This window comes from Ambystoma mexicanum, chromosome 6p (genome assembly GCF_040938575.1).
Source record: "Ambystoma mexicanum isolate Mex_15411 chromosome 6p, UKY_AmexF1_1, whole genome shotgun sequence".
In the NCBI taxonomy this organism is placed as follows: domain Eukaryota; kingdom Metazoa; phylum Chordata; class Amphibia; order Caudata; family Ambystomatidae; genus Ambystoma; species Ambystoma mexicanum.
The window spans coordinates 690,062,983-690,077,915 of NC_090935.1; positions in this window are offsets into that span (position 1 = coordinate 690,062,983).

A 14,933-nucleotide genomic window follows, 5' to 3' on the forward strand; every position below is an offset into this window, starting at 1 on the left:
CCCCAGAAATACTGTTCATCTCCCATGCATTCCGCTGGGTCATACTCAAGCATCCAATCACGACCAAGGGCATTCATGCAGGCAGCCAATCAGGCACACAGTGCATTCAGGCCATTCACTTCTCTCCAGACACTCATAACAAGTTATGTGTATTGGGACAAGTACCAAGCCATTCAACACTCCACACTGCATTCATACCGGTTTCGGACAGGGCTGTTTCCGTCATTGTGTCACCCAACAGATACTAGACATCCACAACATAGAATGCGTATTCATCACACACTCCATTCACCCAGGTCCCACCCACAGGTGTACCCACAACATACGGTCGTTGGGAAGGCTCCAGCCAGTCTGGTCAGCACTTTCCCACACTACCATATATGGAACTTCCACCCAACAGCCAGTCGGGGGAAGGGACTAAGTCAGGGCTTCCCGGGACTTTGGGAAGATCAAGGTAACAGGCGATGGAAGGCAAGAGGCCACGGGGGCCATTTTGTCTCCATCAGGAATCTACCAATTCCAATGACAGGGCCTGGGCATCCCAAAATGGAGGATGCTCAGGGCACCAGTCAATTCAGCATGGAGCTGCCACCAGCCCATACCCTGCTCTGAGGGTCACACTCAGGTGCCCAAAAACATACACTAGGGGCACAGGGTTGCACCCCTACCCATGGATGCCATAAGGGTATCCTATGGGTCTGTTCACCAAAACCAAAGGAGAGAGCTGCACCGCCAGGAGTCCCACATGAACTCCTACGCGGAAAACACGACAGAACACACGATAAAAAGCAGTAAATAACAAGGATACGGAGGCCCTGTCCCTCCGATGCATTTCCAGCATCACAGTCGCCCCCCCAGACTGAGGTTAGGGTGCCTAATCTCCCACGAGATAGGCACCCTCATCCAGATGGTCAACATACCTTCTGAAAAGGCCATCTGCATTATCGTGACTCTTCCCTGGTCTATGCTCAATGGTGAAGTCTAGCTCTTGCAGGCTAATGGACCACCTGAGCAGTTTCGGGTTTTCACCCTTCATCTGCATGAGCCACTTCAGGGGCTTATGTTCGGTTTGGACCTTGAAGGTAGACCCGGTAAGGTAGGGTCTAAAACGCCTAAGGCTCCAAACTATACTAAAACATTCCTTTTCAACAGTAGCCCACCTAACTTCCCTACTGTTAAGTTGTCTACTGAGGAATATGATTGGATGTTCTCTTCCTTTGTCATCTAACTGGGGCAAGACAGCTCCAATTCCAATGTCGCAGGCGTCAGTTTGAACGATAAAGGGCTTGCTGTAATCGAGCGCACACAACACCGGTGCCCTACACAGACTTCCTTGCAAGCCATCAAAAGCCCTCTGACAGTCTTCAGTCCAATTAACCTTCCTAGGCTGCTTGGGTGAAGTCAGAGCTGTCAGGGGTGCAGCTATGGTTCCATAGTCTGCCATGAAATTGCGATAGTACCCAGTGAGGCCCAAAAATGCTCTCACCTGGGTTTGAGTAGTGGGAGTGTCCAGTCCTGTACATCCTGTACCTTACTGAGGAGAGGTTGGATTTGACCCCTCCCACCTCATGACCAAGATACGTGACTTTCCCCTGAGCTATTTGGTACTTGGTGGCCTTGATAGTGAGGTTAGCCCTCTTTAAGGCCTGCAACACTTTATCCAGATGCGTCAAATGCTCTTCCCAGGTGGAACTGTAGACGGCAATGTCGTCTAAGTAAGCCACACAAAAGGCTTCCAGCCCACTGAGCGCATGGTTGACCAATCTCTGGAAAGTGGCAGGGGCATTCTTCAACCCAAAAGGCATGGCCCTAAACTGGTAGAGTCCCTCTGGTGTTGAGAACGACGTCTTTTCCTTGGCATGGTCCGTCAGAGCTATGTGCCAATAGCCTGAGGTAAGGTCGAAGGTGCTCACAAATTTTGCAGCACCTATGATGTCCATGAGCTCATCAGCCCATGGCAATGGGTGCGCGTCAGTTTTGGTGACGGCATTGACTCCTTGTTAATCCACACAGAACCTCCAATCCTTGGTACCAGCCTGGGAACGTTCCTTGGGGACAAAGACCACTGGACTTGATCAGGGACTAGTTGAGGGTTCAATAACACCCAGATCCAACATCTTGGCGACCTCAGCCTGGAGGTGGTTCTTAACTGTGTCTGACATACGGTAGCACCTGCTTTTGACAGGCATACTGTCACCAGTGTCAATCTCGTGCCTACACCACGGGGTTAGGCCTGGCATCAGTGAAAACAGAGAGGCATACTACCGGAGTAAAGCCCTGCATGCCCTCTGCTACTCTGCTGTCAGATCTGGAGAGAGATGTACTCCCTCCACTGAGCCATCCTGAGGGTTGCTATGCAGCAAATTGGGAAGGGGCTCAATCTCATCCTCTTCTTTCTCCGAAGCTAGAAAGAGACATGAGACTTCGGCTCGCCTGTGGAAAGGCTTGAGCCTGTCAACGTGGAACCCCTGAGGGGCTACCCCCGAGGATCCCACGTAAACCAGATGATTGACCTCGCCCATCTTGGAGATTATCCTGAAGGGTCCAGTCCATTTATCTGCCAAAGGCTGAGGCTTGGTAGGCTCCATCACGAGGACCTCCTGTCCAGGAGTCCAATCCACTTGCGATGCTTTCAGGTCATGCCAGTACTTATTCAATTCCTGGCTGGCCTTAAGATTTGCTGTTGCCTGAGCCATCATCTGTGTCATCCTCCATCTGATGCCTAACACATAGTCCCCCACTTGCTTGGCGGGACCTGGAGGGGTGGCCTCCCAACCCTCTCTGATCAAGGCAAGGGGCCCCATCACGGGATGTCCAAAGAGTAACTCAAAGGGGCTGAAACCAACACCCTCTTGAGGTATCTCTCTGTAAGCAAACAGCAGGCATGGCAGGAGAAGATCCCACTTCTTCCTTAGGGGCTCTTCCAAAGCACCTAGCATGCCTTTGAGAGTTTATTAAATCTCTAAACCAGACCATTGGTCTCGGGATGGTAAGAGGTGGAGAACTTGTAGGTTAGCCCACACTCTTTCCACATGGTTTTCATGTAACTAGAAATGAAGTTGAATACTCTGTCAGAGACAACCTCCTTAGGGAATTCAAAATTGGTGAAAATGCCCAGGAGAGCCCTGGACAACCGCCTTGGCAGTCACTGTCCGAAGCGGTATAGCCTCAGGGTACCTGGTGGCATGATCTACCAAGACCAGGATGAACCGATGTCCACCTGACATGGGAGGGTCAAGGGGACCGACAATGTTGATGCCCACCCTCTCAAACGGTGTGCCAACCACTGGCAACGGCTGCAGTGGGGCAATGACACTGCCTCCAGTCTTGCCAGACAACTGACAAGTTGGGCAGGTCCTGCAGTGGGACTCCACTTCTACTCCCATCCGGGGACAGTAGAAATGGGCAGAGAGCCTCTGCTTAGTCTTCTTGGTACCAAGATGACCAGCCAAGGGCACCTCATGCGCCAACTGCAGCAGGAAGGGCCTGTAATCCTGGGGTACCACCAACCTCTTGAGGGCACCAGGTTCAGGCTTAGTGGGCTCGCTAACAAGGAGCTCACCCTCCCAATAAATCCGGAATGTCCTGGCTCTTCTCCCACAGGAGTTGAGACGGGATTCACCACTGGATCCAGCCCGTCCGGAGCATGGATCCCAATGGGTGCTGTTGGATCAGCAGGAAGAGCAGGGGCTCTGTCCACAGAGGTGGCCTTCTTACTCTTCTGTTTCCTTCGTGCCTTGGGTTGGCCCGTCGGCAAGGATACCGGGCTCGCAGCCGGACCCTGTGTGACCTGCGATCGGGTGACCGCCACAGCAGCCATGGGTAGACCATCCGTGATCATCCCCAACTCGAGCAAATCGTTTCCTAACAAAATGTTTGCAGGCACGTTGTCCTGAACCAGGACCGGAAGCTTCGCTGTCTTGTCTCCAATCGCAATGTTGACTAAGGCTACAGGCGATAATTTGGGAGGCCCACCAGCTGACCTGGTGGTTCTCAGAGGAGCACATACATATTCCTCTGGTTTGAGCAGGGTCCTGTCCACCACTGCCATGCTTGCCCCAGTGTCTCTCAAACCAGTAGAAGGCTGGCCATTCAAGAGGAGACTTCTCAAAAACCTACGAGTGTTCTGTTGGATAGTCGCCAGTACTTCTGAGTACTGGTCCCAGGCCCCAAGGGACACTAAGGAAATCTCTACGGGAGCACCGGTGGCCTCCACCTCAGGTATGGAGTAGGGGTAGGTCAGGCTGACAGCCTGGACTCCAAGTGCCTTACCCTTACACTTGGACACCCCTTCGGTGATCCAGAGCCCCACAATCCCAACAAGTGCTGGGAGTGCGGGGTACATACTGGAACCACTGGGACCCTCCTTTGCAGCAGGCGGACCACTATTCTTACTCCCACCCACAACAGACTTATCCCTACTAGGTTTTTGGGTCTTAGGAGAGGAAGGTTTTGGTTTACCCGACTGTGCCTGCTTTTGGGACTCCTCAGCTTTCTGCGGGCCCCCTTTTCTTTGTCCTTGTCCTTCCCACTGGAGTCCTTAGGGAACACCCCGTGGCAGACCCACTTGTCAGCCAACCTTGCCAGCTTAAAGGGGTCCAAAATGTTCTGGTCAGCAACATACTGACGCAGCTCCGGTAAACAGGCTTCCGAAAAATGCTCAAAAAACAAGAGGTGGGACAATTCAACAAACGTTTTCACTTTGTAGCCATCAATCCACCCCATCATGTTCATGTGCGCAGCACTCACCCAGTCAATTCAAGACACATTCTCGTTTCTTAAAACCCCTGAACCGTTTAAGGTATTGGGTAGGCGTCTTGCCATACTTGGCAATTAAAGCAGACTTCATGCACTCATACTGACCCCTTTCTACCACACTCAGTTTCAGAATACAGTCATATCCAGTTTGAGGCACTCTCCTTAACAAACACTTAGCCCAATCTCTCTTATCAACATCGTGAATTGCACAAGCCATTTCAAACGCTTCAATCCATTGGAGGATATCAGAACCCTCCGCATACACACCAACCAAATCTTTCATAAACCTGGTTGCTGGGGACCTGACACTCTCAACTGGTTTCACTGAAGTCTCCACTTGAGCTTTCTCTAACTGGATTTGCTGACATTCAGTGTCCTTGTCTTTGAGTTCAAGATCCCTATTCTTGAGTTCAACCTGTTGTGCCAACTCCTTTTTCTTAAGCTCAGCATCTATTTCCAACTTGCGATATTCAAAGGCCAATTTCATCCTTAATAACTCAAGCTCTAAGGAAGTGCTTGGGTTTGGAACAGAGGCAGCAGGAATGGTGGCATTCCCAGAATCAGATTTGGCGACAACCCTCAGGGTAGAGTCCTCACTGGTTGCATCCCCCCTTCAAGAGTTTCACAATCGATCTGGTAGTCCACCAGGGCAGCTATCAGCTCTGCCCTAGACTTATCCACAAAGTCTAACTCCCTGGCTTCACTAGCACTCTGGAGAGCCTCTAAGCTCATCCGAGTCAATTTAGATTTGATGGCTTGTAATGCAGTTATCTTGTACACAACTAAACCTTAATTTAACAAAGTGCAGATATCCTTTATAAGTGGTACGGTTATACACTGATTCTTAAAACCATAAGCATCCCACTACTGCCACCAGTGTAAAGAAACCACCGGTGGGGGCGTCTGTACTTCCGCTCTCTATATGGTAGAGGAGAGGCACAGAGGACCCCTGCCAAGATTCTCTATGCGGTAGTTGTGGTCGAGCAATCAAGGCCTAGCTTCTTGGGAGGTGATGCGGGCTGGTTCTTAAGTACAGTGCAGTCCCCAAGCACCCACAAAGGAATGTCCATACACTGTATCAGTTACAACACAGTCTTTATATAATTAATATTCAAAGGTATATACAATATCACGATAACTCACTTTGTACTCCGAAAATCAACAATGGTAAATATATACAGTTCTAAAGGGCTACCACTAACGTTATCAGATCTCATTAAAGTGCATACGGCCAGAATGACACACAGATCAAAATAAAGAGGAAACCAGCAGTAGAGAGAGGAAGGAAAGCAAGATGGTTGAGCAATTAGCAGAATACTGGCCCCGTTTACCTAGACACAGTTCTGTGTGGAGGTCCCCCCACCTGGGCAACCTGTAAAGCAAAGATGTATCACAAACCCAGTCCATATATTCTTCACACCAGACTTTCCAATAGTTCTGCAACCTCACAGTACCTTGGCGTTGGAGCGTTCCTCGACGGCCCTTCTTGAGTGTCCTCACTTTCAGGGAGGAGTCGCGCGTCGTCGAACGTCTGACGGAGAACAGGTCGAGCTACGACGTTGAAGTGGACGCGTCGTTCCTAGCAGTGCTCGTTGACGGGGAAGCGTAAACGTCCTGCAAGGAAGAGGCGTTTGGGGCACCTCAGTGTTGATAGTTCTGGAGTTTGAAGAACTGTGGCCCAGCAAGGGCATCGAGTTGTCTGCGTCTCTGTGGTCTTTGAAAAACCACCGGTGGATGCTCCTCGGCGCGTCGACGGTCAGGCCTTCTCCAGCAGGATACAGCAGCGACGATGTGGACGAGAGCGTCGTTGGATCAACGAAGTTCTTAGGCAAAACGGGAGCACGGCGGCTCCAGTCGGCGACAGCGGTCGTGGCGGACAACAGTCCGGGCGCTTCTCTTTGGAGTTCCGCAGCAGTCCCCGTATCGGGTCGGCAGCCTGTCGAAGGTCTGTCTACGAAGGTCTGCTGGTGCACAATGGTCCCTCGTAGCTCGGGAAGAGGGCGCCTTACCAGGTCCTCTCTGGGTCAGTCCTCAAAGGCACAGCAGCTTTCAGATTGTGAAGGAGAGCAACAGCAATTCTTCTCGTCCAGCAGGACATCAAGGTCAAGCTTCAGTTACTCCAGTTACTCGTTGTAGTGGACTTCAGCTTCTGAACACGATTCCTAGCAGTGAGAGGTCCCCAGATATACTGTTGATCTCCCATGCATTCCGCTGGGTCATACTCAAACATCCAATCACGACTAAGGGCATTCATGCAGACAGGCAGCCAATCAGGCACACAGTGCATTCAGGCCATTCACTTCTCGCCAGACACGCCACACTGCATTCATACCGGTTTCGGGCAGGGCTGTCTCAGTCATTGTGTCAACCACCAGATACTAGACACCCACAATATAGGATGCGTATTCATCACACACTCCTTTCACCCAGGTCCCACCCACAGGCGTACCCACAACATACGGTCATTGGGAAGGCTCCAGCCAGTGTGGTCAGCACTTCCCCACACTACCATATATGGAACTTCGACCCAGCAGCCAGTCAGGGGGAAGGGACAGAGTCAGAGCTTCCCAGGATCAAGGTAACAGTCGATGGAAGGCAAGAGGCCACGGCGGCCATTTTGTCTCCACCAGGAAGCTACCGATTCCAATGACAGGGCCTGGGCATCACAGAACCGTCCAAGCAAAGGGGCAAAGAGTGATTCCAACAGCTTTATAAAGAATGGGAGAAGCGATACTGGATGAAAATATGTGGGAACCAAAGAATCGAGAGAAGGTTTCATGAGCAGAGGAATCACTGCAGCACATTTAAGTGCGGAGGAATAGTCCCTGTAGAGCCGGAATTAATAGCAATAGTAACATTAGAGATAATCAGAGGCAAATTTGTTTCCATTATTCTCAGGTGGATAGCATCAGTAGGTGAAGCTGATTTAATTCTCTCCATCGCCGAGATAATATTGCCGACACAAAAGGAAGGAAAGTAGTCCCAAAAAACGCTTGGTGCAGGCAAAGGCCCAGATGCCAGGGAATCAGCAGATGATGGGGAAGGAACTACCGTACTAGGGTTACAAACAGAGGACATATGATCACAAATATCAACTGTTTTATGAACAAAGAAATCAGCAAGTGAATCACAATGCCCTTGGGAAGGAGGAGTAGAATCAGCAGGAGACACCTGATCAGACAGAGAACAAACAACCTAAAACAATTCTCTGGGCTGATTAATGGAATTCTCAAGTTGAGAGGTAAAAAAAAAAAACATATGTTTAGCCTGTTTAATGGCAAGATGATAAGTGGAGGTAATGGCACAGAGTACACCACTATCAACAGGAGAGTAGGATGCACACCATTTCCATTCCACTTGCCTGCGTATAAGTTTAAGAAGTTTGAGATCGTCATTAAACCAGGACTCAGAAGGCTGACCACGTACCCGAAAATTAGCAAGAGGAGCCAGTAAGACCACCAAAGCAGTAAATATCTTGGAGAGAACAGAGATCCAGACAAGAAACCATCAGGTAGGGCTCATTGATATGGGCTGCCAAAAGAGAATGATCAACCAAGCGCCAGTTGCGCTTCCTCACTTTATGATTACAGGAGATAGGTGGGCAATCAATAAAATCATAAAGAAAACGAATAACAAAATGATCAGACCAGATGATCCGATGGGCAGAAAAGACTACAACCATATCATACTTAGCAAAAACCAAATCCAGGCAATTGCCCAGGATGTGAGTGGGCTCAATTACATGTTGCACCAATGATAAGTCATCCATAGCAACAATGAACTTGGCAGCAGCACTGTCAGATGGTAATTACACCTATAGTTAAAATTACCAGCAACGATCAGATTAGTGTATTGAAGCTGAACCGAAGCTACAAGGTCAGCAAAAGTTTCAGTAAAAGTAGGGCAAGAACCCGGGGGGCGATAAACCACCAGAAAATGAAGAGTCCTAGAGGCAGAGAGAACCATTATAGAAAACATGAAAACCAAAAAGCTAGTAACCTCACTCAACAAAACTAAACCAGCCACAAATAAAAAAGGTAAGGCCCCTCTTGCAAAAACTAAAAGTAAAAAAATATGCACAAAGAAAAGCAGACCCACTAACAAACCTAATGTTTTATCTACCAGTGTTAACATTGTCACAGTAAAACAATCCAAAAATGGTATGTTACAGAACATTTTCCACCGTTGAATTCTTCACAATCTTATAAAAACAGCTGAAAAGTCACAATCTACCCTTGAAAACGACTGCAGGAGATTAATCCTGCAAGCTCTAATTGACAGCGATTTTCTACTAAGGAGAAAATTGTTTATATTGATGAAACCACTAACTAAATTAATCATTAAATTACAAAAAGTACTTCTAAACATGCGCAGTGTCAATATACAGACCTTTTCAAACTTCTCTGATGGTGAATGAATCACAAGCACAAGCAGCACAGAACCATATTTCAATAAAGAATATTATAAACAAGAACAACAAAACCAATTGCCATAGACAATAATGGTTGAGAGTATGAAATGGTGGAAGACACCATTATGGCAAAAGAAACCCTTATAGAATAAAAGTCTCCCACAATCTTTAAACCAAATGCTCCTTTCACCCAAACAAACCATCAAGTGTCAAATGAACATGCAGCTCAATGTGTAATGTATGCCAACAATCCTTTAAGGGGCTGATTTATGGAACAAATGTGCGCTGCAATTTGTGGCTCAAGCTGGCGCAAGCGAGAAAAAGCAAGCGCATGCGTGCGATTCATGGAAGGCCCTGCGCGTTTTTTCCCCATGTGGCCAAATACATGGTTGGCGCACACGGGCGCACACGTCATTGCAACATCCTGAACGCTGTGCGTGATGTGCACAGCGAAAGCGGACAACGTTAGCGCACACACCAAAAAGGGGGCGGAACGCGCAGAATTGGGAACAACAAGTGAAAAAGAAGGCGTAACTGGGGAAGGACTGCTGGGAAATACACGGAATGCCCACACGCATGTGAACAACATGTATTCATGGAATCGAATCTGGGAAACCCGCACATGCCAAAACACATGCACAGGCGTAAACACGTCCGCCACACGAAGGCAGGTGGAAACGTCCCCACGCTGTATAAAATTGCGCACAAACACGTATATACAGTTCCGATGAATGTCCCATTTCTCGCAGCTCTGATCGTGGGACACCGCAGGAGGAGGAGAATAGCCAGGGCCTGCATTTTTTTGCCCAGGACCAGCCTTTTTGGGATGCCTGATGACCAGGTCTATGGCAGGTATAGGTTTCCACCTCGTATCATCCTAGACCTGGTCACTAAGTGGGAGGATGACCTCACATCACCCACCTTGTGCTTCCAAGCACTAAGCCCCTTAGAAAAGGTGCTCTATGTCCTGCATTTTTTGGCCACTGGGTCATTTCAGCGGACAACTGTCATAGTTGGGGGTGTCTCACAGGCCATGCAGTCACTCTGCCTACACCAGGTGTTGGCAATCATGACTGCTGCCCCTCAGTCCGCAGGCACATATACATGCCCAGAACACCCGCAGAAAAGCAGGCCATGGTCCAGGACTTTTACAGGGTGGCAGACTTCCCCAAAGTGCTTGGTGCCATAGATTGCACCCATGTGGCCCTACGTCCACCTAGGGCCACTGAGCACATCTATCGAAACCGCAAGCACTGGCATTACATCAGGTTGTATGCGATGCCCATGGAATCATCACCTCTGTCTATGCAAACTATCCTGGTTCTTCCCCTGACAGTTTCATAAACAGAATGTCCACCCTGAGCCGGGACCAGCAAGCTGGGAAGCATGGTGACACATGGCTCATTGGTGAGTACAAATGTCTGTGCACATGCATGCATGTCACACACAGACAAATACACAAACCCAACTAATGACCACCATCATCACCTCCCCAGGGGACAGTGCCTACCCTCTGAGCAACCACATGATGACACCAATACGGAACCCCACCACACCACCCCAGGTAAGATACAACACTGCCCATATTGCAACCAGGGCATAGTGGAGCACACATTCGGAGTACTCAAGTCACGCTTCCCCTCCCTTGACCGCTCTGGCGGGCAGCTACTATATGCACCCCCAGTAGTGTGCAGGATCATTGTGGCAGCATGTGTCCTGCACGACATTGCAACACGGTAAGGCGTACCGGTGGACATGGTGGTGCCCCCACATTCCCAACCAGAGGCACAGGCGCAGCCCATGGGATGGGAAAGGGCACGTGGCGAGGCAGCCCGGACCCAGCTTGTGGCCACATTTTTCAACTAAACTCCCAACCCTGTGGAGTGCACACAGGCCTGGCACATACCAGGTGACAATCGATGATGACAAAGAGAACTGTCACAACCTTACCACCATGAGAATGTTGCCATGGAAGTGCTACATTGTGTGCATCCCTAGCTACTTAAACATAACCAATCCTGTGTGACCAAAAGGAACACGTGCAAGGTGTATATCACACCACCCCGCTGCAAAACAGGCCATGACAATCACTGGTATGTCACCCAAACCCTCCCAACCCACATCACCCTTGTCCGCCGCACCATGACATGGCATGCAACAGCAAAAGAGAAAACCAAAAGCTCAACACATGACCAATTAGATACAAAGTGACATGTGATAAATGGAAAGAGGCCTGACACAATCACACCTGACATGGAATCAGATGAAATGACTGACCAAAAACCTCCCACACATACAAAGTCATACACAAATGCATGCTACCAGTGGTACCATCAACAAAAGACAGAATGCCAGTTGGCATGCACATTGGACAAGCCAAATCCGCAAATCCCAAACCTGTGTGCTGTGTGTGTCTCCTGCAACACACCGCTCAGCACACAGCACAGTGAGCAGCCATTGTGTTGGGGATACACCTTGAACATCATATAAAAAGGACAAGCAACACAAATAACCTATTGGTGCATCTACACGATCCCCAAATGGTAAGTGATCATGCGCTGCAGGGACACAGCATGCCAGAGAAGGCAATCTGTGTGCACTAGTGGGCATGGAAGGGTGGTTGTATGTGTGGTGGAGCATTGTGTAAGTGTGTGTGTCAGTAGGGACATGCACTCAATACATGCATGTGAAATCTAGTGACCCTCAGCTTCCTGTACACATCACATGTGAACATTGGTCATGTGTACACCCCAGTATGTCAAACCACAACAATCCCCTGACACCTGAAAAGTAAACACAACACAGGAACAGCCATTGACAAGCAGAACACATCATGTACATAATACCCCACAATGACAATGTCAGAGAGTGCCCAAACACTGTAGCCCAAGCGTACTGTCCGACAACAAAAGGCCCTCCCTCATTTACTCATCACCATGACCTTCAGAAGAACTGTGCCTGGGGTCAGTTGGCTTCTTCCTTCTAGTCTACTTGGGTCCGGATCCCCCTACCCCTTGGTTTCCTTGTTCCACCTTTTGTGTAAATAGGGTCCAGCCCCCTCAGAGGCCACCTTGACTGGTAAAAATACCAAATCGCCGAGAACTCCAAGGAGCAAACCCCCAAACCAGGGAAAAAGCCTGCAGCCACCAGAAAAGCCTGGAAGAGTCTCCAGTAGATGACTTGAAGTCGCTGAATATGGCCAAGCACATATCCAAGCAGAATGATAGAATAACTACCAAGGTACCACAGTTGAACAATGGTTCTACAGGACGGGGAGCAATTTCAGTACACAACAATCAATGAGAATGCAACAACTGATGGGTAGTGTCACAGTTCCGGGCTCCAGGTGCAGGAGTGGCACGAACCAACCACCCCCTCTGCAGTCTGGGCGCCTGCAAGGTAAAACTTACACAGGCCTCCGAGACCACGGCGGGGAAAGAGGGTTAGGGATCTTTTGGTTGGATAGGCATCGGTATTTAGGATAACCGGAAAGAGAGTCAGGAGAGGAGAGGTGGATGGGCAAGGGAAAGTAGTGAAAATACAAAATACAACTATTGAATATTACACATACTCAATCATAGAAACCATGTACTTCGTGTACATTGTACAAAATGGCTCCAAGGCAAGCAAAACAGAGACTTATCTCTGGGGTGAGTGCTGGCCTCCTGCCTGCGCACTCTCTGGTCCAGTAACAGGAGCAGTTCAATGCTGCAAAGAGAACGTGAGTTACTATTCTGTGTGTGTTTTCCCACACACACATAACACCATTAATGCCTCGAATTTAGTGACTCCTCCCTAAACAAGCACTCTTGTCTGCTGCTTCGTTCGTATACCTTTGCTTGCCCCCATGATGGTTAATACACTGTTAATGTTGTAAGGTAGCCGCACGTGGCCCTGTGTCAAACGGAAGACCATGTGTTAAGAATCACACATGATAGAATGTGCCTTGGATGTGCTGCTAGATGCGTGTGGTGAGGTGCGACTTCAGTACAAGTTGCGTCATGCCAGCCTCGGCTTACTATAGGCAGCCCACGTGGCTAATTGAATATGCTAATGATATGCACTGCACTCGAGTTTGTGCGTCGCAGGGTGTCCCCCCTTGCGCTGTCTAAGTTTGTGGCTAGGAACGCAACTGCCCTAATAACTTAGATTCTATGGAGCAGGGGGGACTTGAAGAGATGGCCGACGCCGCCTGCGTGTGCCCCTGACAACTTGGAAAGATTCTTGGCATGTGCTCCTCAGCGCGGCTTAGCTGTACTGTGCGCATCCTCCCCAACACCTGGCTAAGCTCCCCAGCACTGGCATTACTTAGCTTGCATGTGCGAGGGACCTGGAGGAAGGTTGGCTGGGGCTTGGCCCCTCGTGCTTCTCACCTTGCTCGGAGCTTCTGGAAACATGTCTGCATCTGTCGGACATCTGAGCATGCGCACGTGTGCACCACCCAAAGTGTCCAGGTTTTTGTAGTTCTTGGCCCCGTGTCTGCTGGTAAAGGTAGCCTGGAGGCTCATTTTCCTGCAGAAAGGTCATACAAGCTTTTAATAAGGCTGGAAACTTTCCTGTGTGTGTGTCTTCATGCTGGTTCTCACTGGGCCATGTCTGAGACCTACATCCGACCTCCTCCCACACAACCCCAGGTTCTGTACCCTGACATGTAGAGCTGGAACTTTGTCAAAAATAACCAAGGAGGCTGGCACAACAGGATGGTTGAGATGAAACCCAATCAATCATTGATAGCGTGAACAAAGAAAGGCAGCGACAGCAGAAGTGTTGAAAGGCACAAAGAATGCGAGATAGCCGGAAACAGCTGACAGCAAGTTAAGAGTCACAACAGTTGAATAGCATTGGTAAAAGCCAACAGCCAACAGAAGGCATGGATGTAATAGATGAAAGACAGGAGGAGCGACAGAAAGATGCTGTTGAACAGAGGCAAACCGAGGCAGTGTAAGAGTATGTTGAAATAACAGCCGTAGAGACAGGCGGACAGATCTGCAACAAGGACAGTAGCAGGAAGAAGAACAGGGACAAAAGGCACCAGAGTGTGAAAAACAAGTAAAAGAGCAGTAGTCCAGAAGGAAAACTGCGCCGTCAGGCAGCATCAAAGTCCAAGAGGGAAGACAGACACAACGTGCCATCCAAACGGAACGCAGCGTAGTAGTAGTATAGGCGGACATCTCAGGTGAGGGCTGGACCGTGACTTGTGCCTCTTGGGTCACATTCATAATGCATTCTCCTTTGCCACAATCCACAGGGGCTGAACTCAACATGTACCAACTTGATATTGTCAATATCCGTCCCCCTCCCACCATCAGTGTGACTTTGACATCCAAAGGGTGCAGGCTACTGTTTTACAGCATGAAGTGCATCAAACACATATACATGCAAGAAAAGAACATACATCACAATAAACATCAATAAATGGACATTTCAAAAATGTACTCACCAAAATTGATTGCAGACATGCCGTGGAGACAACATCCATAATCCCAACTAGGGGTGTTAACACAAGTAATACAGCAGCAGACAGGCCACAGATTTGACGAAAGTCCAATGCACTTGTGTGAATGTTTGTAACACCGAACCATTCTTGTGAGCTCATGGATAGAGGAAGCAGGAGTGGCATATGTGAGTCAGGACCCCAAGCCCCAAACACATACACGAGACAAGCTTGAAGGGCCCAGCTGGAACAGACAGTGGATGCTTTCAAAAGCCACAAAGCACCACACAGTCACATGAATGCACAATAGACAAACAACTTTAAACTATA